General features: G+C 39.5%; 2 long non-coding RNA genes across 2 annotated transcripts; one reads left to right on the forward strand and one right to left on the reverse strand.

Moving 5' to 3' along the window:
* Window positions 1–6756: 6756 nt before the first annotated feature.
* LOC120386553 lies at window positions 6757–15098 on the forward strand. Its single transcript, XR_005589776.1, has 2 exons — window positions 6757–6890; window positions 14952–15098. It is a non-coding gene; the product is annotated as an uncharacterized LOC120386553 (long non-coding RNA).
* Window positions 14511–24145, reverse strand: LOC120386558. The gene is made up of 5 exons (XR_005589779.1): window positions 24089–24145; window positions 22746–22824; window positions 22061–22240; window positions 14928–14975; window positions 14511–14710 (listed from the first exon to the last, which is right to left on the reverse strand). It is a non-coding gene; the product is annotated as an uncharacterized LOC120386558 (long non-coding RNA).
* Window positions 24146–24472: the final 327 nt, after the last annotated feature.

Genomic DNA, 24472 nt, shown 5'->3' on the forward strand with positions numbered 1-24472 from the left:
CACCTCATTCACATAAGTGGTCACTATAACTTTAATAGGATTACCTATGTCACCAAGGTGAGCATAGATGTGACCAATGGGGTGGGTTTATTGATCACCCAGAGAATGAAGATGTGGATCTGGAGAGTCAAATTTGCACAAGAAAAAACATTCAGAAGAAAGAACATTTCATAGATGGAGTATTTAGAATCAAATTCTGCCCTAAGATGCATGTGTGAAGTTCCCAATCACTTCAGTAGAGTCCCACACATATCCAAGGACAGTAGGTGTCCCTAAAGTGATGACTCCAGCAAGAACAGACAAGGCTACAGAGCCAGATCTTCTCCTAAGATATGATAAAAGAAGTCTGCAGCTCTGCATTAAAATCAACGGGAGTTGTGTATGTACACCTATCCCAAGACAGAATCTGGCCCTCAGGCCCTGACCCAGTGTCCACTGAAGTCAGTGGAAAGGGTCACATTAACTTCAGTGGATGCTGGATCAGGCTCTTAGAGCATATGTATAAGGAAGAGTAATACTGGAATGAGAATTCCCTCAATGAATTCGGAAGCAGAAAAAAAAGAAGGAATAATACCATAAGAGATAGTGGAAAATAGGTAGCAGAAACTGTAAAGCAGTTTCTCAGTTATAGAAGAGGCTTAGGCAGATAACAGAAGCTTAAAGTTTTTATCACAAAGTTGCTATGAAAGACACCCTGACCAGCCAGGGGAACACAGAACAGTGCATAGGAAAAGACAAGTGAGTTTCAATGGTACTCAGGCTCTTAAATAAGTTAGTTGCTTTTGAAAATGTTACCCAATGACCAAAGCACATCAGATGAGAACGGCAGACCTAAACACGTAACTTTTGTATAGGTATAGAGAGATACACTTAACATAGTATAGTGAGTGCTACACTCACTACACTTGACATAGTCTAGAGTGCTTCTGTGACGCTAAGGCTTCCAGCAGCCTGTGTCCTCTCTCAGGGTTGGGGAGTGACACTTTACCCAGTCAGTCTGGGCAAGAAGGCAGGGGAAGAGTGCAGTGTGGTTTCAGCAGGCGAGACACTGAGGCCAGCAGCTGCAGCAGGGATGGCTCCACGGGGACTGATGATGTTCACCATGTGAAAGATTTATGGGGGCACCCTGGCAGCTACTGTTGCCAGGTATGGACAGAACTTGGACAGAAAATGTATCATTCTTACAAAGCATTGTACCTCTTTCATACCAACTGGAGCTGCCATGTCTCTTTGATTGCCTTGATCTCACTGAGATCTCTTTTCAGACTCTCTGCTGTGAGCAGATATCCAATGTATGCCACCTCACATTGTTTGAGTCACATTTTTTCTCGGTTGAGATTTAAATTCTCGTTTCTGCGCCGCTATGGAAAAGCTTGTCGTTTTCAGTCAAGGTCTCATTTAGCTTCTGTATCATTGCTCCCTTCATCTACAAAGAGGATATCATTTGCAATTACTTTCACCCCAAGCAGTCCTTCCAGTGCTTGAGTGAGTCTTTTCTGGAACATCTCTGGAGCGGAGTTCATGCCCATCAGCATGCACAACCATCAGTAGTAACCAAATGGTGTTTCAAAAGTGATCAGCATACAGGACTCTATCCAGTCTTATGTGCCAAAACCCATTCCTCACATTACAGACTAAAGACTCTGGCTTTAAAAAGTTCTGTCAATATGTCATCAGTTGTAGGCAGTGGATAGTGACTTCTTTTCAATGCCTGGTTCAGATGCATAATTTACCTGATATGTTCTCTATCACCAGCATGCTATTTACTGAGGCTATACTGGCCTCTACAGGTGCTATGAAACCCCTGCTCTGCAGACCTTTGAGGTCCTTATATACTACATTACATAGTCCCGCTGGAATTTTCTTTCCTGGTAAACACACAGGTTGAACTGCAGGATCTACTTCCAGTCACAGCTTTCCTGCAAAGCTCCCATCACCTTTGAAAACATTCCCATATGCTTTTAAGATTGTCTCCATTGTCCATGGAACTCCCCTTTTTGTTTCTTGTACCTTCAGCTATAAAATTATGATTAGATCCATGGCTCATATGGTTGTAATCCCCAACAGGGGTCTGTGATGCTTACCATCCACCACAACAAACTTCAGTTTGTATTGTCAGTTTCCGGGTTAGTTAATATGAGGTCACATTTCCCTATGGGCTGCATTGTGCTCTCACTGTACGTTAGGACAGCACCAATGGGCAATACCAGTCTCTATGCATGCAGCAATGTTGCATGCTCTTTGTAATGGATCCAGTTCACCCTGAGAAATCATGTTATAGGAGGCTCCTCTATCCAGCTGAAATCGCACAGGGCATTTCCTTATCAACATTTCTGCATGCACAGAGATTGGTCCCTTGGTGCTGTCCTAATAACCTGAATCTGATATGCTCTTAGACTCAAGGAGAGAATCATGATGTCATCACTGCTATCTCATGTGTCATCCTCCTCTTGTATAAATCTGAGTGAATCTTTGAGATCCTCCTCTATGCTTGTACATACTGCTAAAATGTTTCAACTTTCAATGCTGTCCTAGCGCAGGGCACTTCTACTTTACCTACTCATACTGGCTCCTATGGTAAGTGCATCTCACTATTTTATGGAACTTTGGCCATCTGCTCTCCTTTGCTGTTGTCTTACTGCAAGTAATTCTGGGATGCCATGTAGACATACCATTGGACTCTGCCTGCTTAAACATTCTGTTCACTTTTCTTGTCTAAGCCTCTGAGCTTTTTGTCTGGTAAACTGCTATTCCAAAGCTGTTCAACCAGGATTGTATAGTAACAGTGTTGCTCTCCAACACAAAGATGTTGAGAAAGGTTAAAATATACCTTCAGACAAAGAAGAGTGCTTTAACCCACACAATCCCCTTAATGACTATCAGGGTGTGGTTAATGCATGGATTTTCTTCAAGGCAAATTTCATATTAAGTGCTTGTATCTCAACAGTTCATAATGTCCTGACATATATTTAATTTGTCATAACAACATATTTCCCATGTGCGAAAGAAACAGCCAAGTAATTAGATGTTCTGCAAATTGAAATCTCTAAGGCTAGATGGAATCCGTTTCCAAATTTTGAAACAAGATTATGCAGACTGAAGCAAATTTATGACACAAAAGATGAAGCTGTATCCCAGAGAAGGGTTAATATAATATTGTATTTATTTTTGGGAAGGGAACAGAAGGAAATTACCAAGGCTTTACCTTTTTATTGATTTCTGCAGTGGGAAGATAGCAGGGTGCACTTTGTAGCACTACTGCCCCTGAGATAAAATACAATACAGTTTTGTATGACAGTAGTGCCTAGGGTCTCTAATTCAAGGATCAGGGCCCCATTTTGCTAGTATTGTACAAACATGTACTAAAAAGACAATTCCTGTCCCAAAATCTTAGTCTAGATTTATGACAAAACATAACACGTGGCTGGAACAGACCAAAGGGTGGGGAAGGTGGGGATCAAGAGGGGTGAGGATGTGTATTGCCGTCCCACACTGGTACTTGGCCTGAAACCCAGTGCTAATACTAATGCTAACACTGGAGGCTGCACTATTACAGCTGCAATCCTCCAGATGGGCAGGCAGGCTGGTTGGTGTCCAAGGTCCTCCTAAGGTTTCCTTTTATCTAAACATTTTCTATGTTCCAAAATGTACATGGTTCCTAAGTGAGTATAATCAGAATGCTGACTAATTGCTACCTTTCACAATAGATACAATATCCACTCAGACCCAACAGTTGATGTAAAAATCCTCAGCTGATTTATGCACATGAAGGAAATATTGGATTTATTTTTTTCCTATTATTCAATTGTGTGTCCTCTTGCAATCTGGGTTACCATCAAACAAATAGTGTCTGCTAGGGACATATTTTTAGAACTGTTAGTAGAAAAATAATATTGCTGCCTAAAAATTTTCAAACAAAGAACAAGGAATCTTGACAAATTTGACAATCTGTATAACACAAAGCTGCAGAGTAGAAAACAATACAGAACTGAAAGAATAATAATAACATTGCTAATGTCAGGGAAGGGGTTGTATTTTTTTTTCAATAACATATACTAGTATCTTTTTTATTGCACTTTAGTGATGCTAAGAAAAGCATCAGTTCTTATCTTCACTGTAAAGCTCAGAAGGAAATTGTGAAAACTGCTTTATCCTTTACAAGTAAATGTGCCATTTCTGTAATATTGTGAGAATGAGCAAACTCCTTCAACTAGTAAATAGGCTGTAAAATAAAGAGAGCAGTTGTTCTTCAGACTGGAATATATTTATTTAATTTGTTTGTATATTTTTAGTTTGAGATTGGCCCTCAAATCATGAGGTATTTATTTTTTAAAGATTATATTGTTTTTTTCTGTCCTTTTATTGTTGAACTACCTTGCCCACCCACAATGCATGTGGCATTAACATGGTTGCTAACTCTACAAAATGTGTGGAGTAGGACGATTCTGGCCCCCATAGCAAGAGGTATTACTTGGTGCGTGATCAAGGACATCGGAGCCTTTCAAAAAGTGTGGGGGGAAATCTGGGGGCACCGCCCATTCCCCTCCTCTTTCCCACAGGCTTGAAATGCCTATTGTTAATCAGTGTTTGTGTGTGTGTGTGTGTGTGTGTGTGCGTGTGTGTGTGTGTAACTCCAAAGTATAGTTCTGTCAGTGAACCAAATGGGTAAGAGGGAAATTCAGCAAGTCCAGACCTCCCTTAATAGACACACTGGATATGTCTATGCAGCACATGGAAGTGAGCCTCCCAGCCCAGCTAAACAGACTCAGGTGAGTGGAACTCACACCAGCGGTCTAAAAATACCAGTGTAGAGAGTGCTTTAACTCCGCCGTTGCTTGGTCCCAAGCCCAAGATGTGAAAGGAGGAGGGTTGTGCGTTGGGTTGGCAACCCACCACGTAAAAAAAAAACAAGTGCCACAGAAACGTCAATCAAATCTCCAGAAATTCACAAAATCATGGGTAGTCAGCCAGAGATGCCAAATATGACAAACAGGGATCAAAACCGAAAGGAAGTCCCTGTTTCGATGGAGTCTCTGGTTAAACCCAAAAAACAAATAAAGATAGCGGTTGAAGAGGAAATGAAAGGCATGGGAATGAAGTGGGATGAAATTTGCTGCCTCGCTCAAGAACGAAATGAATGGAGGAGAATGGTTGACGCCTTATGCTCCACTGGGAGTGAATAAGAGGAAGAAGAGAAGAAGAAGAGAGTGCTTTGAAGATGCTGCCTAAGCTATTTTTAGAGTGCTAGCATGAGCTCGGCTAGCCAGGGTCTGTTGTCTCAGGCTGGAGGCTCCCATGGGCTGTGTACACCTATCGACTCTTGCTGCACCCCTGGTAGGAGTGAATGGGGAGAAGCCCCACTCTTGCTGAAGGAAAGTGAGGCCAAACTTGGTGAGAGGCCCAAAGTACCCCAACCGTACAACGTCACAGAGTTAGGAGTCTCCTCTTTTGTGACTTCAATGTTTCAGCTCATTTCTTGTGACAGAAGGGTGTGCTGAGAGCCTTTGACGTGAGAGGAAGGGTTGCCATCTTGATAACAAGTGGGTGGGATTTCAAAACATTGATGGGTCTTTGGTATAAGAGAGAAATTTTGTATTTTTATCCTTAAAAAAAAGTTAATGAGCAAATGAGTACTTGTTGTGGCAATAGATTGTGTTAAAAACAATAAGAATTAGGCAAAGGATAACAATTAAAACTGAAAAGAAAACACATTTTGTTGATGGGCAGCTGGGAATAGTTTCCTTTAAAAAGAAACTCACAAGATAAGCCCAACATTAACTTAATCCCCTTGCGTTCCCTCACCAGTGTAAAGTGAGTGAATGCAAAACTCTGCCATTCTGATTTAGTAGAGTGTTATAATCACTTTGCACTGGTGTCAATCACTACACTACACATTGTGCAGGGCAATGGAAAATCTGGCCTCCTGTGACTATCCACTTACATGATCCCCATCACTATAGTGTCCAAATACATCACAAACATTAATTAATTTATCCCCACAAAAGGTTTAGTGAGGTAAGGAAGTATTCCTATTTTACAACTGGGGAACAGAGGCAGAGAGAGACTAAGCAATTAGCCTAAGGTAACAGAGAAAACTGTAGTAAAAGCCAGGAATTGAAGCCGGATTCCCAAGTACTAATGTAGTACCTTAACCACAAAGCAATCCTTCTTCTCTAACTTTGCTCACATATTTTTATCGCTTTCCCTCACCTCCTTAACACAGTGTGTCTTGCCTTTTTAGATTATAAACTCCTCAGGACAGGGATTTTGTCTTCTTATATACTTGTAAGACACTACACAATGGAGCCCCAATCCTCAGTGAGCTACTTGGGAGCCACCATAGTAAAAACAATAAATAATATTAATAATAAGACTCTCTGTTTGCAGAATGCCCATGGGCATCAACGAAAATTCCAATTACAAAATATGCCATAGGTAATGCAATAGATATCTACAATACAATGAAAGAGAAGAGGACTTTGTCTTAAATTCTTGTGATCCACTATTTTAACTGTTGTCTTTGCTGTTATATCCTGAGAAGATTATTTTGAATGGGGCTAGTTGAGTAAATGTCTTATCTATAAAAATGTTAATAATCAGGAAGCATCAGAAACCTGAGCAATAAAGAAAGGGACAGATGCTGTGTATAAATACATTGCTTTAATGGTGAACTGACATACTAGCTATAGTTACTGGAAATAATTATGGGCTGAGATGCTTGTGAATAGACAGTGACCTCATTAATCATTGTGATGGAGATACTGGTAGCTCCCTGCAGTGAGTCATTATAGAAGTGCATCAAATAACAAGCAATGACAGCTAGCTAGTGGTGACTGAAGGCTGACAGATGGTCAATAAATTCAGAACTGGCACATTTTTGTCACTAAAAGGTAGGTTTGAATGGTTTTTGGGGTACTTACAGTGCTTCTCCTGTTCTAAACCGGGTCATAAAAGTTAACATCTACATTCAAGTGCTTTAAATGTAAAGGGGAGATAAAAAAACAAATTTTTCGGAGAGTAATCAAACTGTGATGTTCCCAAATACCTAATACCACTGACACTTACCAGTTCACTCCAGTTGGGAATGCTGCATCATTTCTAGTCTTCCACCACACCATGCTGTGCTACACCACAATGCATTTTATGCTAATGTGATGAGACATCACACAGTCTGATATGATGTGGAACAACACAGTGGTGAAAACTTATGGACCAACCTAATTACTTTCAGATAAGAATTATTAATTCAGCTGGCAGAGCTCTGATCTAAATGCACAAGATCTGGGGATAAATAAATAGATTAGATAGATTTACAGAAAACAATTTGTGAGAATAGATATTCCATTGTGACTGCCTCTGCACACAGCTCTATTGAAAGTGCTGCTCTCTATACAGGAGCACATACATGTATTAATCTCCCTCTTGCCCTTTGCAAAACTGCATTCTTTTATCTGTATTTGCTTGTTTTCCTGATTTTGCCCCTTATAATTAATTAAAACAAAACTTTTTTGGGGAGGGAGATTTTTTTTTGTTTTTCTTTTAAAGAGGCTGAATTGGCAAACGTGTTAATGAAATCAGTCTCTTTGGAAAGAAAGATTGTTGAAGGGATCATCACAAAACTGGTGATTAAAAATAGATGGGCAGATCCTCAGTTGGTGTAAACCAGTATTTAATTGTGGAGCTATGCCATTTTACACATGCTGAGAATTTCCCCCAAAGTCCTTATGACCAGTTTATTGAAGGAGTCATATTGAACTGGAGAAATACAGGGGGGAAATGGCAAATGTTCTTGCAAATAACAGAACTTGCCAAGTGACTTGGCTTGTACTTGCAACTCCTTTTATTAGCAACCAGTCAGCAACCACGGTTTTATTCATAAGAATGTTTATAGAAAGCAAAAGTGTTGTGAAGACTAGTGTGAATAAATATTCAAGAGGATATACATGCAGCTACTTTGTGCTTTTGGTAGGTTAGGTGACAGAAGGGGAAGGCCAAAAGTTTTTTGTAGATGTAGGAGGTCAAAGTAAACAATGAGCAGCTACAGCAGGGGACAGAAGAAGTGGGGGAGTGGCAGAGGCCACTACCAATGACAGAGACATTTTCGCAGTACTTCAGGGCACTCCAGGTAATTCAGCTGAGTGAGTTAAATGCAGCCAAGTACTGAAGAAGAGGAATGACTAGAGTAGACAACCTACTCTTCACAGAGCAATAAGACAGCACACTCAAAAAGCCCAAGCGAGAGACCTGGCACTAACATGCTTAATGCAAGTCAAAAAACACTCTGCACATACGTGCTATTAAATGGAGACCAGTGTATTCTATCCATGCTTTTCCTTGGCAGTCATATAAAAGTGTGTTATTGTTTATGGGATGAACGAATTACAAAGCAGGTTATCTTAAAAACCCCTGACCACCCTTTCAGTTCTAGCACAGAAAAAACTAGATGAGCAAAACAAAGATCTGGCTTCATTAGGACCATACAATTACTTGGTATGAAGAGAAAATTGAATGGAAAGTCTTGCTAGACACCCAATAAATCCTTACATTTTTCATCAGTCAAGAAGGAACCCCATTGTTTTCAAACCAGGGGTCCATATATGTAGTTAAAAATAATGTCCTGTTTTGTGCAAAGGAAACATTTTAATCTCCTATCATTCCCTTTGACTGCTTATCACTTGCTATATTTTGTTTCCTAGAATGAGGGTCTTCACCACTCCATCCAATCCCCAACAGAATCAAAACTTCAGTTATTTCTTCAGGCACTTCTGTTTAGAAAGCTTAGTTTATCTAACCAAGGACCAGAAATGTTTGTGTGTGATATGGGGAACCACTCCTGCAACTCAAATACCAAATCATGAATACTTACAGTGAATTGTTCATGAACAACTGCTAGGCTGCAATTTGATCATACAAATCATTCACCCAACAATTATGCATAATGAACTAATCAGTGAAAATCACTTCTTGAACAAGGATAATTCACAATCAGAAAAGGGAATTAATTCATTGAATAAACTATTCTATCATAGCTGCAGAATATAAGTGGCAGAGGCAGGAAGAGAACCCAGCTCTCCTGATATCTAGTCCTGTGTCCTCTCAACAAGCCCTTTCTGTCTCCCAGGCCCCCTCCCTATTCTGACATAGCAGTGGATGTGCCAGCACTTTTTCATTTTGTTGCTTGTTTTGCTTTGTATTCTTATTCCTTTTCTGTCTCTTTCCATTTAAGTAAAAATATTCTCAATAAGAAGCATTTATTTTTAAAGGGAGGACTCCTTCAAAGCTAGAATAGGCTAATAGAGAAAAATTCATGTTTAAGTGTTTCTTCATTCTTGCTCACTAACTTTAGATTTTTCTTCTTAAAAAACAAAGAAATATCCCCACCCAAGCTCAGTAACATTTTCACAGGCTATACTGGAAAACAAATGTAAATGATAGAGTGCTTTAGGATTTCTTCAAGCATATTGTTATGAAAATGAGTTGACTCCATCCCCTTTTGTCAATAAAATAGGATATTACCAAATGGCTGCTTCTACGATCACATCTGAATTGGTTTTCAGACTTCATAGAGAGGTCAATTCAAACAGTGACAAACATCACCTTGGTGGGCACTACTGCCTACCTCCAATTTGGAAAGCTTTTATTAACTGACTTTCAAGCTGGGGGTCATGCTTTGACTGAGTTTTTCTAAGAGACTGAGGCATGAAAGCTCTTGAAATCTCCATTTCCTTAATGAAAATAATATTCCTGAATGAATGATAATCAAGTGATGTTTTTATTATGCCGAGTAGTTTTCTGCAAGTATTTCAGTTCTTCTTAGTAACAAATTTCTGTGAGAAATACACCCTTTAGGTTCTTTACCATAACTGTCGCTCCCTCCCTCAGAGGACATCTGAATCAGCATGTCAGAGAGGGTCATTTGACTACATCAAAGCACTTATCTTGATATCTTGCACTGTATTCATTGCTTTGTGCCTCGGCAGTTTTTTATTTCCTTTTATTTAAATATAATACACACACACACATTTCTATGAGTGCTGAGAAGCCTCATTTTGATGCTCTGTCTGCTGTTACAATTACTACAAGGGAAGTGAGCCTTTTCTTAGAAGAGTAAAAATACAATAGCAAACCAACCATGCTGTACCTTGCACAGCACAAATCATAGATTCATAGATGCCAAGGCCAGAAGGGACCATTGTGATCATATAGTCTGCCTCCTGTGTAACAGAGGCCAGAGAACTGGCCCAGAATAAATCCCAGACCAGATCTTTTAGAAAAGCATCTAATCTTTATTTTAAAAGTGTTAGTAACAGAGAATCTATCTTGGTAAATTGTTCCAATGGTTAATTATTCTCACTGTTAAAAACATATGCCTTATTTCTCAGTCTGAGTTTGTCTAGGTTCTGCTTCAGCCATTGGATTGTGCTATACCTTTCTCTGGTAGATTGAAGAGCCCATTATTAAATATTTGTTCCCCATGTAAGTACTTATAGACTGTAATCAAGTCACCCCTTAACCTTCTCTTGTTAAGCTAAATAGATTGAGCTTCTTGAGTCTGTCACTATAACGCATGTTTTCTAATCCTTTAATCATTCTCATGGCTCTTCTCTGAGCCCTCTTGCGTATATCAATAGTCTTCTTCAATTTTGGGCCTCAGAACTGCACACAGTAGTCCAGCAGCAGTCACCCCAGAGATAAAATAAGTTTTCTATTCCTATCTGTGAGTCCCCTATTTATGTATCCCAGGATCACATTAGCTCTTTTTGGCCACAGAGTCACAGTGAGAGCTCCTGTTCAGCTGATTATCCTCCACGACCCCCAAATCTTTTTTCGAGTCACAACTTCCCAGGATTGAGTTCCCTATAATCCCCCATTCTTTGTTCCTAGATGTATACATTTCCATTTTCCCATATTAAAAAGCATATTGTTTGCATGTGCCAAGTTTACCAAGTGATCTAGATCACTCTGAATCAGTAATCTGTCCTCTTCATAATTTACCATTCCCCCAATTTTTGTGCCATCTGCAAATTGTATCAGTGATGATTTTGTTTCCTTCCAGGTCATTGATAAAAATGTTAAATAGCTAGAAGCAAAAACCAGTCCCTGTGGTATCCCACTGGAAACACACATGCTTGATGATTATTTCCCATTTACAGTTACATTTTGAGACCGATCAATTATCAATCTTTTAATCCATTTAATGTGTGCCGTGTTAATTCTATATTGCTCTAGTTTTTTCAACAAAATGTTGTGTGATACCAAGTCAAACATATAAGTATATTACATTGACACTATTACCTTTATCAACCATATAAACAAAAGCAAATACAAAATTGTCAAGGCACAGAACAATGAAGACGGTGCAAGATAAAAAGACAAGTGATTTGATGTAGTCAAATGACCCTCCCTGACATGCTGATTGAGACATCCTCTGCAGGAGGGAGAGACGGTTATGGTAAAGAACCTAAAGGCTGTATTCCTCACAGAAATGTATTACTGAGGAAAATTGAAATACTGGCAGCAAACATAATAAATAGCTTATTTGTTTCTTTTTGGAGAAGGGAGATTTTGGAGAATCTCCTTTCAGTTAGCTCCTAAGGCCACACAGCTCCCCACTCAAATAAATGTTATATTTAGTAATCAGCCATGTGTAAGCCACAGTTCATTAGACTTTATGTCGTACAGTGCCTTTGCTAGTGACAGACTTATGTACTTTAGTGTGAGGAGAGAGTTTCAAAGCAGCATGGGCCACTAAATTGCATGGGTTTCTTTTAAGTCTCAGACATGTGAAATGGAGTGCTGCCCAGTGAAGAGGATACATGACGCTCTTCACTTCCTGTTGTAATGGATTTAGGGTTTGAGCCAACTCCTGCTACTACAGTCAAAGAGGAGCCTTTCAACTGATTTAATTGGGAGTTGAATTTGACTCTTGGGCAGGGGGATTTTCAAAGGCAAAGAAACTAGATGCTCAGTTTTGCCCCATCGGGTTTCCTGTGGGATTTTCAAAGCTATCTCACTCTAGCACAAGGTAGATGTCTGCTGCCCACTTTTTCAACAGAGAATATGTATGTGACCCCAACATGTAGTCCTGTGCATTTCTAAGCACCAGTATCTCACTGAAATCACTCATTAATATATGCTAATGAAATATGCATGCTCATAGAAACACCTGAGATGGGATATTTTCATACACACACATACACACACACAGCATGGGTAATGCATCAGCCCTAGGAGATCTTAGATTGGATCCTAGGCAAGGAAATGGGTCTGGGCATGGCAATGGCAGTGAGGAAGAGAATCCCAAAAAGGACCAAAAGGGGAAGATCAGCCTGACTCAGGAAGTGAATGATATGATTGGCCAATCAAGGATACACTCTGTAAGGGGAGGAGAAGCTCATTGTTTCTTATGTTGAGCATCAGGCAATCAGGGCCGATACTGCTTGGGAACCTGTCAGGCAATTAGAGGACATGAAGAGTATCCGGCATAACAGTAGTGGAACTCCTTGGATGGGAGTTAGTCACTGATGAGGCAGCTGTGCTGTCCCTGCTCCTCTCTCCTAGTATGTTCAGCTATGGCCCGCTGAAAATGAAGAATCCGCTGTGGAGTTTGAGTGTGTGCGATTGAGTCTCCACTGCCGCTCCTGCTGGTCCTCTTCATTCCTGGCCTGTTACTAGATAAAAGAGTATCTAGGCCCAAGGACTAAATTATGCACACAAGCCTGAGGGATGTGCAATAAATAGCAATATTTGACCATACATGTGTACTACTTTGCATTATTATAGCACTTTTCAAATTAAGATCTCAAAAGCACATAATAAACATTATTAAATAAGAGCGTGATTCTGCAAACTTTAACCACATTGTGATCTGAAACTAGGTGAATTTTGCACGGTTTTAGGGTTTAACAAAAATTTATGAAACTCTGGGTGTAAAGAGCAGACTACTGTACCAGGTAACCAAGTGAATTTGAGAATTGTTATAAGCCCTGTGAATTTTCCAATGCGTTTCAGTTCTATAACCACTTTGCTAAATATCTTAGTGCTAATCCACTGTGGGATAACAGGTGGCAATATAATTATAAAAGATGTAATTACGGTTCTGAATCCATAATGCAATAATTCCAAAATGCAGATACACTTCTTATATGCTTAAGTATGCCTTTATGAGAGTATGCCATAACATAGACTAGACTACATAGGTTATGTTAGATTACATAAAAATACATAATTACATAAGGACCAGATTGGATTTGTTTAGATAATCACAGACAGAATAGGTAGACAGACAAGCCATAAAAGAAGAAAGGTTATGAAGTGTCTATGAGGTGGCATGAAAACATTCTGAGGTGTGTTTCTCACTATGGGTACAAATGATGTGCATATTAAGTAGTATATCAGTGATCTGGGGAATTTGTCAAGAGTTCAGCAGATTTCTCCACTTCTACCCATTTGTTTTAATACACACTTGGTGAGTGTCAGGTTCAGAAACTGGTATGAACAACACCAATTATTGTATGCAGTATAGTTATATCCATATTGGTCCCAGGATATTATAGAGACAAGGTGGGTGAGGTAACATCTTTTATTGGACCACCTTCTGTTGGTGAGAGAGCAAACTAATACGCTAATACTCCAATTATTGGCAGATAATAAAGAAGCTACAAATATATGGGTTAGTTATACAGATATCTTGAGTGATTTCTGCCAATATGTATCTATTAAACCATGGATTCATTTGTTACTGTTAGTAAAACACTATAGATTTGCTAAGTATTACTTCTGAGAGTATAGGTACTATGGCCGAATGATAAATTAGTAACAGTTATAACAATAATAAACACCACTAGCATTTTTTCTATAGAAAATAATAGCCAGCAATAAAATTAACTCAGTGAAAATGTTATTGATGGTGCTGCATTATCAAATGATAATACTGCTATTAGCTTGCACTAGCCCTGTCAGCAGCTACTCATGTGCTGGGAGCTAGTTAGACCACTTTCGTCAATCTCTACTCATCACAATGCATTGTAATTTGGAAACCACCATATGGCAATAGACATGGCTGCAGATATAGCACAGTCCCTTTATCAGAACGTTATTAGACGCTAAGGATATTATGTGACAAACAGAGAGCAAGACTGTCTAGGGTCGCCTTGTTGCTGACTACATATCTGAAATATGTTAGCATAATGTTTTGCTTTGCAGCCACAGAGAGATAAATATCCTTTCTGAAATTGAATAAACAAATATTTCATTACTGTAGTCACTTATAATACACAAATCCTTCCATAGGCACAGTTAAAGAGCTGATAGGCATCTCAGGGATAAGGTTGAAATACTCACAACCTACACAAAGGATTATAGACAGTGTTTCTTATATAGTTAGACTGGTCACATTTTCTTCCACAGAAGAGATTGCTTACATCATTATCATGTATTTGGGAAAAGTAAAGAACTTAAGTTGACATCTTTAAAGCAGAAATATTTAAAGCTTGATAGAATCTGAAGCATGTACTGCTCTAATTTTTTTTCTGCTGTGCACATCTGTCGGGAAGCTGTAGTGTGTCTCTAATAACACAAACTGGCCTCTGCTTTCTCATGTCTTTCAGTATTACACTTAAAGTGCAGCTACCTGCTGAGACAATAAACATGACTTCCCATGACTTTTCAGTAATGAAGCTCACTCCTGAGGCCCGAGGGTAGAGTCAATCTAAAATATAGATATGAAGGCTGGAATTAGAAATTTCATGATCAGCCAAGTATACTTATAGCAGCTATATTTTGAAGGGGGCATTTTTTCATCTATTAATTATGTTCCATTTCCCCCTCTCACCGATACTAGCGACTCATCATTTTACATATTTAATGAAACATGACTAAAAATACATCAGAATTAATCGGTATCTGTACTGTACCAAAGAACTTACAGAGTTATCATTTATTTCTTTTAGATAGGCTGCAACTTCCTGGAGAATCTGCAAACAACAAGAAGGGATTTAAAAAAAACAATATTATGAGATTTTGGCTGCAGGATACAAAAGAAACTCAGTGTTCACTGCATAGCACAATGAAATATAAAATGTAATTTTCCAATCTTTTTTCTGTGTCTTTGTCTGCCTACTTTCCCTAAGTGTCATATAGCCCAATATAAATTTTGCAAAATAGATTCCATAGTGGCATAGTCAATTTCCAGAGGCCTCTTTTTAAAAGTTAAACATTATAGAAACGGGGTGCGAGAGGTATACAGATTTAATTATTTTAATGACATTTTAATTTCCTTGCTCCCTCAAATTACAATAAAATTCCAAATAAGTAAATTAAAAGCAAAACAAACAAACAAAATAAACCCACAACCAATAAATAAACCACCAAAAATACCCAGATGTGTACCCCTCTGATTTTTCTGTTGGGTACATTTCAGCTTGTGCTGTCTATGGGAACATACTTTCATATTTTGGGCATTGATTCTCTGCTGAGAGGAATAAAAAAAAACCCAGATTTCTGGTTTCCTTTGTTTCCTAATTATTACAGGTTCAAATCCTGAAATTCTTACTCAGTGTGTCCTCTGGAAAATGGGACTAATATTAACAGCCAATAGAGGACTTTGTAAAATCTGAGTAAGGACCTCGGGATTTGGTACACAGTGTTGTTGTTTTTTTTAAGCAAAGCTGTTGCCAAATTACAGTGAGTTTCTACCAGCAATATAAAAGAAGAATCCAGACATAACAGGCCAGACACCACCTGCTCTCATATGCTCCTGTGCAGCTCTGTCTGACTTCAGGACCTGACCCATAAATGTTTGCTCAGACACACAGGCACTAACACAAATTGAAAGCTGATGGAGGGGACATCAAAATGGCTGTAGTTTTTCAAATTATCCTTAAAATCCTGCATAAAGAATACTAAAACAAATTTACAGTCTAAAATGTGTTTGGTTCATAAAAAGGGAACATGGCATAACACACAAACCATGTCCATGAAGCTGCACTGACATCACTGATGGCATTCTATTACATATTACATATTACACATTCTATTTTTATACTGCCTTCCTCACCGTTGTATCTGAGTGCCTTCCAGTAATGCCTTAAGCAACATAACTAACATCTGTCACATGTGGATAATTCTTTCTTTCATCCTTTCCCCATGGGGAGAACTGTGTGTGCAGTGATGAGTTTTGTTTTGGTAGGGTTTGGCTTGTTGGGGTTTTTTCTTTTTCTTTTTTTAAACATGCGCACTGCTATGTGCTTATATTAGAGAAGGGAAAGTCGAAGAAGTAGGTCAGGCACTTACAGAGGAAGTGATGAGTTCATTCCATAGTCTTGGACAAGCACCTGAGAAAGCTTTGTCTCCTGCACAGATGAGCTTTACCCTTATGGGAGAAAGTTCCATTGTGCCAGAGGAGCAAATCTGTCAACCATGGTCTTCCACTCGATGAAGGTGAACTTTTAGATGTGCAGGGCCACTGGTCATTGAACCTGATATCAGTATTAATTATTTATTCTTGTATGGTTTCCAAAAGTGGGTCAGGTTGCTCACAGTAAAATAAAAAATAAAAAGGTGGTCCCTCTTCTGAAGAGTACACACCGTCATTCCAGAAACAAAGGCACAAGTGGGAGTTAGGTGCCAATTTTCATTGACTAACTCCCATTTGTGCCTTTGAAAATCTCCCCTAATGTAACAAAGCAGGAAAGGAAAGATTAGTGGTGGAAGGGTGGGGATAACATCTACAATTACATGGTTACTCAGCAAAGACTAGTGCGATTTCCAGCGTGGGTAGACAGATTCATGCTAGCCCTGCTCCAGCCAATGTGCTAAAAATAGCAGTGTGGATGTTGCGGCATGGGAGACATCTCAGGCTAGACACCCAAACCCAAGCCCACTTAACCCTCTGGGGGAGGTCCAAGATCGGGCAGCTAGCCCAAGCCGCTGACCATGCTACAATCTCCAGACTGCTATTTTCAGTATGCTAGCTTCAGTCTATCTACCAGTGCTGGGAATCACACCTCCCAGCTGCAGTGTAAACGTACCCAAAGATACTTAGGCACCTAGCCCCCATTGATCTGGGCCACAGGTTCCTGACAGGCAGGCCGGTGGGAGGCGACTCCCTTTGCTCAGGATTCTCAACTGTAAAGCCTCTCGTGGAGTTAGACACCAACACAAGGACAGCCGTTTCTCACACAAAAAAAACAGAGACTGAGGGTATGTCTACACTGCAATAAAACACCCACAGCTGACTCGGGCTTATGGGCTGGGGCTATAAAATTTCAGTGTAGACATCTGGAGTCGTGCACTGGGACCCTTCCCCCTCGCAAGTCCCCAGAGCCCAGGCCTGAACATCTACACTCCAATTTTATAGCCTGGGGAGCCCAAGTCAGCTGCCACAGATCAGACACACACACCCTGAGAGACTCCAGAACAGAAATCCCAGAATTTTGGGCACTCTCATCTAGGAAACAGATTCAACTCCTTTCTCTGCCTGATGGAGCAGAGAAATGTGAGTCTCCCATATTAGCATCACAGCCACGGGGCTTTTGACTATTCTGGGAGGCATCTTTCAATCTGTCCTGTTGGAGATGTTCTACTTTATATAAATCATTAAGTATTTCTCCTTGAGCAAGACAGAGTGTGATTGACTCTATAGCCTGGGGCAGTCAGGTTCAAGTCCTTGCTCCAAATCAGACAGAGTTGGGATTCAAACTTGAGTCTCTCACCTCCCAAGGGGGGCCCTAACCACTGGGCTATTAGACACACTCCCTCTTTGGCATGAGACCCCATCATGTAGGCGCGATCCCATGCATCCTCTGAGTGTGCCTACAGGGTCAAGCTCAATGGTGAGATGGGGGAATGCCTAGTTTGAGAACCCTTCCAGAGCTTTTGCTTATGCTAGGGCTCCAAGCAACTCACTAGCTGTGAAGCAGCATAAGGTCTTAGAAAGCTTTGCAAATGCTAACCGGCAGAAACTTAAGTACCTACAGGGTTAGGCAGCTTAATGGTAGTTTAGAGAATGTCAGTGACATCTAAATATTGGACTTAGGCACCTTTGTGCCACAAAAAAAAGATGATAATCATATCATTTATATAGCCTCTATTATTACAGACCCAAATGACAAAGGATTTTTAATGTTTCTAATGTTTCCACCAAAAAACCCACTTTTTCTTTGTCAAGTCTAGTGTATTATTTCATTTATTGCTAAAATTTATTACAATAATGTACCACAAGCTTGTTTTTTATGATGATAATTAAACAAAATGTCACCCTAGTTATCTATTCCCAAATTATTTGGGGGATATAATCTCAGAGGAAAGGCACACTTCTGAAGTGATTTCAGAATGCACAAAATGATTTTTAAAGGGAAAACAAAGCCATACCTTATGGAACATGATTGTTCTGTTTGCCCACTTGAGCACGTACCAGGAAATCCAGAGCATAATCAGAAACATGTTGCATATATAACACATTATTTCTGTCCTAGTAGCTCAAGGTCAGAGTTCAATTTCCCTGTTTTTTCTCCAATTATGATTCTCCTTTTCACTTCCGCCTTCTCTTTTTTCCCCTTTAGAAACACCCCTGTCTTCCTCCTCCCCTGCCTTATTACTTACACACATCTGCACACACACTGTAACCAATTAAAAACAGACATATTAGAACTGAAAAGCAGTGCTTTCAGCTTGTCACTATGATCTTTATTAGGAAAATAGAAAGATTTCCACACCTATAGTATTACCCAATTGATTACTTAAGAATCCCAGTTATCACTTTGAGGATGGACAGGTTCTTGGCTCAAGATCAGGCCCAGTATTATTCAAATTATAGTTGGGAACCCTGATGCGCACAGTTGCAACACTCACACTATAGGAACTCTCTTATATTTACAAATATAGTTTATTAACACATTTAGCAGTCAGAAACACCCCAACTCAGTAAGGTAGATAGAGATACTACAGAATGTACATCTGCACATCCATATACTCACACCATCCCTTGTAGAACAACCTGAAATGTTAGCCATCGTCATCTTCGTCCTCACCATCACCTTCCCAGTCATCACCAGTGGCCATCATTATGGCACGTCCCAAGGACTACATCTCCTTCTCCTACTCCTACTCTAGACTGGGATGCCACTTTTATGTTACACTGACGCCGTTATATTCGATGCATATTCAGTAGGGATTTTCCCCCTTTTTCTTATTTGTATTTCCTCCCCTTACTAATGTTGGAGTGTCTTTTTTCTATAGGTTAGTATATCAATGATCTCATCTTATTATTATATGTGTCAATTTGTTACCATGACCCTTTTGTGGTCAGGTATCACATTTGTTATTTCTGTCCTAAACGGTTATTTCGGTTCTTTCCAAGTTCCAAGTTGTGGTGTACCTGTTAAGTTTAAAAGGGAATTAACTTAGGAAGCCCCCTATGACAACCAGCTTCAACTCATCCTCTATGTTAAAGGTTGCAGCCATATATGGACCCTTATGCTTTAGCTCATCACCATCTATCTAGGTGATTCAAGGACAGTATAAGGCTACACAGTGTGAAGTAAATCAGTGCTGCCTCCCACTCCACAGACTACCACCAAAATGAGGCATACTTCTGTGAGCAAACACCAATTTCATTGTTAGTATTTTATTATGGCTATCTGCTATAAGTTTTTGTAAACTGCTTTTACAACAATGTAAATACTTATTAAGAAGCAATACATAAGAACAGCCCTACTGGGTCAGCTCAATAGTCCATCTAGCATAATATCCTGTCTCCTGACAGTGGGCAATGCCAGGTACTTCAGAGGGAATGAACAGAACAGGCAATCACCAAGAGATCCATCCCATTGTCCATTCCCAGCTTCCATCAATCAGAAGCTAGAGGCACCCAGAGCACGGGATCACATCCCTGACCATCTTGGCTAATAGCCATTGATGGACGTATCCCCCACAAATTTATCTAATTCTTATTTTAATCCAGTTATAGTTTTGACCTTCACAACATCCAATGGCAACGAGTTCCATAGGTTGACTGTGCTTTGTGTGAAGAAGTACTTCCTTTTTGTTTGTTTTAAACCTGCTGCATATTAATTTCATTGGGTGACCCCTGGTTTTGTGTTATGTGAAGGAATAAATAATACTTCCTTATTCACCTTCTCCATACTATTTATGATTTTATAGACCTCTATCATATCCCCCTTAGTCATCTCGTTTCTAAGCTGAAAAGTCCCAGTCTTTTTAATCTTTCCTCATATGGTAGTTGTTCCATACAGTTAATAATTTTGTTGCCCTTCTCTGTACCTTTTCCATTTCTCATATATCTTTTTTGAGATGGGGTGACCTGAACTGCATGCAGTATTCAAGATGTAGGTGTACCATGGATTTATATAGTGGCATTATGATATTCAGTGTCTTATCATCTGTCCCTTTTCTAATGGTTCCTAACATTCTGTTCACCTTTTTGACTGCCGCTGCACATTGAACAGAGGTTTTGAAGTATTCACAACTCCAAGATCTCTTTCTTGAGTGGTAACAGCTAACTTAGACCCCATGATTTTGTAAGTATATTTGGGATCATGCTTTCCAATGTCCATTACTTTGCATTTTCAACACTGAATTTCATCTGTCATTTTGTTGCCCAGTTACCCAGTTTTGTGAGATTCTGTTGTGACTCTTCACAGTCAGCTTTGGACTTAACTATCTTGCATAATTTTGCATTGTCTGCAAATTTTGCCACCTCACTGTTTACCCACTTTTCCATATTTATGAATATGTTGAGCTGCACTGGTCCCAGTACAGATCTCTGGGGGACACCACTATTACCTCACTTCATTCTGAAAACTGACACTTTATTCCTATCCTTTGTTTCCTGTCTTTTAACCAGTTACTGATCCATGAGAGGACTTTCCCTCTTATGCCATGACTCCTTACTTTTAGAACATTTGGTGATAGATCTTTACAAAAGCTTTATGAAGGTCCATGTACACTACATCCACCAGCTTACCCTTGTCCTCCTGTTTGCTGACTTCCTCAAAGAATTCTAATAGATTGGTAAACTATGGTTTTCCTTTACAAAAGCCATGCTGACTCTTCCCCCAACAAATCATGTTCATCTACGTGTCTGATAATTCTGTTATTTACTATAGTTTCAATCAATTTGCCTGGTACTGAAGTTAGTCATACCAGCCTGAAATTGCCAGGATTGCCTCTGGACACTTTTTAAAAAATGGGTGTCACATTAGCTATCCTCCAGTCATCTGGTACAGAAGCTGATTTAAGTGATAGGTGCAGCATATCAATTACAGTACAGCATATACATTAGAAAACTGCAGAAAACATTCTATCTGCTTAAAGGTTCTTTGTGGTCTTTGAAAATGCATGGTTCTATTTAGTAATCCAATAATATTGCATCACCTACTTTGTCTTGCTGGGTAATCATTAAGAAAGCAATGAAGGTAAAGTATTAAGGAATGCCTATGACACACCCTCGTTAATTATCCTCTCATTCAAGTATTTATTTGCATATCTACTTTGAAGTCTTTCATATGAATTTGTAGCACTATATTACTGCAGTTGATAATGTACCTCTTTGAAGATTTTGCTAAAGATATTACCATTTCCAATCATTTTCCAAATCTCAAAATACAAATTCCTTACAACCTGACCTTGTTGATACTGTGCAAGACCTGAAAGTGCACTTTGTGCTGACAAAGGTAACGGGTTTCGGAAATACTCTTAAAAGAAAAGGACAGATTACATTGGCTTTAATCGTGAGGGTTTTCCTGAGATCATCTCTTTGAAGATGAACATTGGCTGTATTCAAAGAGCTTGGAAGATGAAGGAGTTCTACGATGAGGAAAAGAAAAAACATACCAAGTAACAGGAACAGATGATCTCAGCAGAATGGCACTAATATTATAAGCCCGTAAATGTACAGTGTGTTATGTGGATTGGAGTAAAGGGAACAACACTATATATACCACAGACAAAATGAATAGAACCCCAAAAGTAAACTACATGCTGGCCAATAAAGCTACTTCAGTACTAATATTTTTCCCTTGTGCTTAGCATTTTCTACCTTTTCATCTTCAGTCTTCTTTTTTAGAGAAGTTCCTCCAAGGTCCTCAGCATGAAGGCCATTGGTGGTGACAGGCTGTAATAACATCCCAGGCTTCCTTTCAGGAAAACACTGCCAAGTGACCACTATTTGAGCAGAATATGCACTGTCATCCACAAGAAGGCCAGTTAGTAATTTTCCCTGCAATCAGCATGTATATAAACACAGACACAAATGAATACATGCAGTTGTCATTACACTATTGCAGATACTTACTTGCATTTCTGACATTCAACCCCAAGCTGGGGTGTGTTGAGGGCAGGAGCAAGTATTTCAGTGATCTAAAACAAAAGGTTTTTCCCTAAGAGTAGAAGAAATGCCAGACCCCTGCTGCCCCAAAGCCCTCACATTTCTGCCGATTATAGGGAAAATTAGGGGACAAAAGAGAATACTGTAGATAACAAAAATAAATCCTCCTTGTAGTTTTCCCTCGCCTGAAGGATAATCGCTCCCAGGAATGACCTCCTTGCCTTTCATGATGAGGTCAAGAAATGTGTTGTCACTACCACAATTATGATTAATGATCTAACTGGTAGTGACAGCAATCAAACTATAGTCTCTGAAGTGCAGCAGGACTGTGCTAGCCTCTGAGTGGGGTGAGTCATTGCAAAGGAAGAAGATCTATCTGCTACTGCTACATGCTCACGTTTCATCACGGCATCCTCTTGTTTCTTTCTTGCAACATCATATCATGAAAGTGCAGAAGAAACCAGCACAAAGCCTGTCTGTTAAAAAGGAGAAAACATTTTTTAAAAACTTTTGTACCAATTGGCAAACTACAGCATAATGAATAATCAAACTCGTAATAATGTAATCATCCTAAAAGCATAGAACCACTGTGCAACAAGATTAAGTGTTTAACAGTGACCGATACAGTGAAAATGGTGTAAAGTGAAAATGGTGTAAAGATGAGGTTGTTCCACCACCTCCACCACCCTTTTTGGAAATCGATTCAGTACATTCTCTTCAATTAAATGTTAATAAATATTCAGGTGCTGAGCTCACAAAAATTTCGATACATAAGGATTACAAGATACAAAGGTGATAATACATTACAACATCACATCAGCAAGGGGAGGCAGTTTAAAGGGTTATTTTGTGATATGACGATGATGGAATAGTCTAAAGAAAAAAATTAAGTGAAGACAGACTCCAAAACAGAGATGACAGATCAGGGGAGAGTGAGTGATACCACGGTTACATGGATATTACAATGTACGAATCAATTAAGGCTAGCTACATGTTCTGAAAATATCAAGTTCCATCTGATTAAAAGCTGTCTAAATTAACTAGTTGAACCATACAGAAGATACAGTACTAGAAATAGAAAGCACTTGTAATGTTCCTGGAACTGGTTAATAATTTCACTGTATTATTTTCTGTTTCAAAGTATTTGAAGTTGTCTCTCTGGGTCTACCCCGCAGCTTGATCTTTGATGTGTCAGGCTGCCATGTCGAAGACCAGGTTTGAGGGGAGAACATGCAGATAACATCACAAGGAGGGGAGAGCATGCAGATAATGCTATCAGAGCTTGGAGACAAGGAGTGACACATCATCAGGGGCAGCCATTAGATGCTGTAGGCATGCCAGTCTGTTCAGAAATGTAGTTTTGCCTGGCTGGGCATAATTTTAATCTTTTAAATGCACCCAGCCAGGCCATGTGTCCAAAAGGTAAACAAGCCAGTTGGGGAAAATCGGCAGTGGGGAGGAGGCTGGTTGAGTGTTTGAAGGAGTTGGGGGAGTTGCCTTATGGTGAAACATATCCACCATAGCCTGGACCTGTAGCACAGCATCCTGGCCTGCATCTTCTACATTGCTCCAAAGTACCAAACACCAGCTTCTCAGACAGATGCCATTGTAGACATGTGATTGCTGTGGAAAATGGTAGTCAGAGTGATGGAGTAGAGGAAAGCAACATAGTTCCCATTCAAGCAAGTCCTGACCCTGAATGTTTGCATCAGGAAATCAATTGCCCACTTTGGTATTTACCTTGGCTGAGATTGAGCAAAATGAAGGAAAACCAACCCTGGAATGTCGGGAGCTGCTATGAATAAAAGAAACAGGGATGATATTTCTTACACCAATTCTCTAGTATAAGCTTTGCCCTCCAAACTGACAACTGAGTTTTGATACTCCATTCCATGTAAATGGAAAACCCTTGGTATTCTGCTTCTAGTCTTCCCTAATGGCTAAAAAGTGTGCATGTGTGTTTGTGTAAGAGAGAGAGAGAGAGAGATCTAATTTTAGATTAGTTTACTGCACTTCGGAAAATATTTTTTTTTCTTCTCACTGCCTTTTAGTTGAACAGTCATCCACTGGGTAGACAATGACTCGCTTGTCATAGAAATAATGTATGTTTCACTTGAAATTAAT

This window comes from Mauremys reevesii, linkage group 1, assembly GCF_016161935.1.
Source record: "Mauremys reevesii isolate NIE-2019 linkage group 1, ASM1616193v1, whole genome shotgun sequence".
NCBI lineage: Eukaryota > Metazoa > Chordata > Testudines > Geoemydidae > Mauremys > Mauremys reevesii.